This window comes from Triticum urartu, chromosome 2A, assembly GCF_056163025.1.
Source record: "Triticum urartu cultivar PI428250 chromosome 2A, HENAU_Tu73, whole genome shotgun sequence".
NCBI lineage: Eukaryota > Viridiplantae > Streptophyta > Magnoliopsida > Poales > Poaceae > Triticum > Triticum urartu.
This window is the reverse complement of record NC_141874.1, coordinates 33,531,620-33,536,426: the sequence shown is the minus strand read 5'-3', so window position 1 is coordinate 33,536,426 and position 4,807 is coordinate 33,531,620. Positions and strand designations below refer to the sequence as shown.

The following is a 4,807-nucleotide window of genomic DNA, read 5'->3' as shown; positions in this document are numbered from 1 at the left end:
TGATGTGGGAGGGAAGCAGGGAAAATTGATAAGCTTCTTGGTGTCAGAGAGGTTGTGGCGGCGGGTGAGTTCACCTGAGGGAAAGGCGTGCATGTCCGTCGGTGCTTGGGGAGAAAGGAGCTGTGTGCGGGAGAGAGAAATGGGTGGAGCAGAGAAGAGGTGGGAGGATAACTTTAAGCGTGGGACCCGGGAGATGCATATTGTGGGTGCACACGACCGGCGCAACGCTTGGTTGGTCGGCCGGTGTTTCACAGAAAAAACTCTTTATTTCCATGTTCTGGAAAACGTTAAAGCACAAGAGTAATGACATAAATACATATTCTTTGAGCATTTGAGTAAAGAAAACATATTATATTTAATTATTAGTTATAGCATCTCAGGATGGTCATATTCATTATTTAATAAATACTCATAGCTTTAACAACAGCCGATTGATCGTCCGATCTACTAGTGGCGGATGAAGACGTTGTACTCGACTGTGGCGTCGCCGGTGCTAATGTTGAAGGCGTACGTTGTGCCCAGCGCGTACCCACGGGCCCAACGGAAGATGCCGGTGCCACCGATGACAGGCATCTCGCGGATGGCACCGGACGCCGCTGAGTTCCGGCCCATGATGGCGACGCTGCTGCCATTGTACCTGCTGCCCGCGGTGAAGACGAAGTTCATGTTCATGAGCACAGCCAGTTCGTCCTTGTCGGAGCTGACGTACATGCCCTGCGCGCGCCCCACCAGCCTCGACGAGTTGAGGTCAGGCCCGTCCGTGAACGCGTCGTCGATGACATACACCCCGCCGAACAGGGTCTTAGAGGAGTTGAGGTCAGGCCCGTCCGTGAACGCGTCGTCGATGACATACACCCCGCCGAACAGGGTCGACGGGGAACGCGCCACCTCCACCGCCGTCAGGCTGGGCCCGCTGTACACGTCGTGCCAGTACACCTTGATGTGCGTGGTCGTCTCCTGCTCCGATATGGCCGTGGCGGTGACGGCTAAGAGGAGGGCGAGGAAGAGCGCGACGGCCATATTGCAAGCTCTGCTGTTGCTTACCTGCAGCTGCCGGCCGTTGCGATACTAGTAGTTGGCTAGTTGCCCATAGATAGCGTGTGCGTGTATCTATATATTAGGCTCGCATGCGTGTGCTTGGAGAGAGCAGGTTGGGGACAGTTGAACTACACAATGATATATTTCCATGGCGTTGCGTGTTTGGATCATCACATGTGTCTTTTTAGTTAATATGCATAACAGTAGCATAACCTACTCCCTTAGTTTCTAAATATAAGTCTTTCTAGAGATTTCACTATAGACTAGTCCATCTGTTTTAAAATAGATGACTTAACTTTATACTAACTTTGTATTAAATTAGTGTAAAATTGAGTTATCTATTTTAGAACGGAGGAAGTACATACGAAGCAAAATGAGTGAACCAATACTCTAAAAAACCGTCTATATAGATACAAGTGTAGTCTCTAAAAGGACATATATTTACGAACGGAGGGAGTATATGATTGTGTGTCTTATCGTGTAGGGTATGAGTCATCGCCATGTTTGTTCTAGATAAGCATGGGATAGCATAAGAATTGACAGTTTCAGGCTATGTTTGGCGTCAATGAATAAAACAATTTCATAAACCGCAGTATCACCAATATCATTTTGTAGTGTTTAAAACAGAAATATAGACATATTTTTCTAAACCAAATTAAGAAAAAAAATGTTATTTTTCAAAACTACTAGAATATTGGTGGCCCAGGTATAGGAATAACTAGATGACACCCAGCATGAGAAACAACACTCTGCGTCACTGCAAGAAAAGTGGATCACCCCTCATCGCTCTGCCCCGGGTAACTCGGGCGCGACACTGTAATGCGCCTGCTGCTCCTGCGCCTTCCTTTCCCGAGCAGCTGCCAGAGAACGCCGCCGGACAAAGCCCGCGCTGCTGACGATGGTGGCAGGGCGCCTTCTTGTGGAAGCCCACGGTTCATTGTGCAACGGGTTCGGGGGCTCGCCGGCGTGCGTTGGGACAGGAGGTCCTGGCGACCAGCGGTTGTGCACGATGTTTCTCATGGAGTGCATGCGGCGACCTCCGGCGACGTGGCTGCTTGGCTGCCTCGAGGTTGTGGGACATAGGCTGTTTGGCTAGACGCGGCGGCGAACCCCCTGGATCGGCTGGGGTAGGGAGAGCGCATGCAGTGGCCAGCGAGGCGTCCCACGTCGTGCGGCGGCGGAGTTTACATCCATGGCCAGCGGGAACTTGCGGGTTCCTTGGCGATGGTCCGTGCGGCTGCAGCCGTGGATCTGGATCCCACCCTGATCCGACGTCGGTTGACGTCTAACCGCGTGGTGAGGGATCGGCGAGGGTTGATGGCTCCCTGCCGATGATCCGGCGGCTGCACACACTGTCATGGCGTTGCTCATCATTGATCTGGGTAGCTGCTGGTTTGGAGTGAGGCGAATGTCGATGAAAACCGTGCTGACCTCGGTCATGGCGAACTATGATGGCGTCTATAGAGAAGGTCAAACTGGTATTGAAATTCTACTTTATTTAAAAATAATGCATTGCTTCAACGTAACATAGATTATGATTGGACTACACTCTAAGGGAGAAAGATATAGCAAACAATGGCTTAGCATAAGCTGGGTACAATAGTTTCTGATTGGTGGTGACTAGATATGAACTGATTATGTTTGATTTTTTTCGTCCTACACGAATACCAAATTGTATGTTTAACACAACATATACAATCTAAAGGAGAAAGATTTAGCAAACAATGGCTTAGCATAAGCTTGGTACACAGTGGCTGTTGGTTGTTGTTGTAGACATATGAACGGATTATGTCCTGAGAAAAAAGAAAAATCACACTGTGATCTGCATCCATATAGTCAATGTATATAGGTAAATCAGATTATTACAGTTATTATCATGACAGAAACAAAAGTACGCAAGAAATCAGTTCAATGAAATAAAGGACAAAAGATACATATGGCTAGCGGTGCACATCTGATCAGGACAATTTTTTACATTCTCGGCAAATCCTGGTTATACGACCACCAATTTGGAACAAACAGAAGGTGAAAAACAAACAGGCTATGCAAAGTGTTTAGTAAGGAATAAATGTCAACTGAATCGGTCCGTTTTTGATATACTGTCGGCCTGTCGCTCGCCAATCTCGTTTGAACTGGAAATATTCCACATGGATTTATCTGAAAGTACGAACGCTATTGCATGTAACCCTTTGATCAAGTGGTGGAGTGAACATTTTAGAACTATGCAGTGTTAGACTCTCACATGGTACAACATTTGACCAACTATCCAGATTGCATCTACTTCGGCTGAGTGGCTCTGGTGCACGGAATAGACATGGAGAAACAACAGAAGACGTACATCTGTGTCCGCTACATCCCCAATGTGTTTTTGTGGATCTCTGTTTGTAGAATGTGTTTAGGCAACCTGCTGCACTGATAGACCGTGTGACACGAAAACAGCAAAAGAGATCAGCATAAATTACGCTAACTACGGAGGGAAACATCCATGCGTTTTTTACCCAGGGTGATGCACGGATTAAAGCAGCACAATGGCATCTCCCAATGTCTCCCAGTCCTAACTTTAATTAACAGCAACACGACATTACCAAAAGAAGTCTCCACGTTCTTGCTTTATAAATGTACGTAGCTCTTCTAATAAATGTACCACCTCATATATGTGTCTTGCATTTATTCTTCCTCTGAAAGAAAACAGGTAACATCAAATTTTGTGTGTTTCTCTCCGATTGGCCTTCGAGATAAGCGTGCTCGAGGAGTCACTCAAAGAATCAAAGGTACATCAGAAAGTACGTACTCCTGGCTGAAAATCACCTTTCAAAATATTAAATCTGCAGAAAGCATCATACACGTAACTGTATGTGTTTTGTATGTCATTATTTAAAAATAAAGAAGTTTGTCTGACTCATTGCAAATTCTTATGGAAAATTCAAAATCAAATCCAACACGTAAAAAGGTCAAGAAAGTATAGTGTGTAAAACATTTTATTTTGCTAGTACTGTTTTTTTTCAAGACGTGCAGCATGCTTAGAAAGTATTGAAGATGCATACATATTAATGTTTAATTGTTTCCAAGTTGATTTCGACACTTTGAACTATTTTTTCCCCAGAATTTACTAGTCATAGCCCATGCCTCATTGCCAAAATATGAATCTTCTATAGTTATTCTAGTTGACAATATAGAGAGATTGATCCTGCCAAATGTTTCTCTGTTCCTTGGATGGCGAAGTGATCGAAGAGTACGTGAACATTTAGGCTCCAGGCACATCATTAAAGTGAAAAAGCAGTCGCACGCAGGTGCATTCCTACATCACACTAGGATCCATGCATACCGTTGAAGTAAAACATTAGTCACGGTAGAGGTGGAGCACTGTATCCGTGTGACTGTGTGACGTGCGGAGGCTGCTTGTGGTATTTTCTGGCTAGCTGTGGGAAGATAGATTGTCGGAATGCCCTACATCACGAGCCCGTAGAGGAGGAAGCATTTGGTGGCGTACTTAACCATTCGATACTCCTTGGCGAGAAAGCCTTACAGGTTACAGAGAACAAGATGGCAACTTTTGGTATGGAATCTAACTCGATTAAATCATTGGGAGCAACATTTTGAAGCTTGCTACTACCTACGCAGGCCGATAGGCTATAGTCTCTTCGATCCGTACAGAATCTGATGCTCCGCCGGAACTATGAATGTTCATGGATCCAAATGCCTGCCCATCAGCTCGTTGTCTAACATTTATACATACCTAGGCGACACGTCTGTACACCGCTGTCTTCAT

At 45.7% G+C, this 4,807-nt stretch overlaps 1 pseudogene; it reads right to left on the bottom strand.

Moving 5' to 3' along the window:
• Positions 1 to 382: 382 nt before the first annotated feature.
• Positions 383 to 1,147, bottom strand: LOC125540766 (dirigent protein 21 pseudogene; annotated as a pseudogene).
• Positions 1,148 to 4,807: the final 3,660 nt, after the last annotated feature.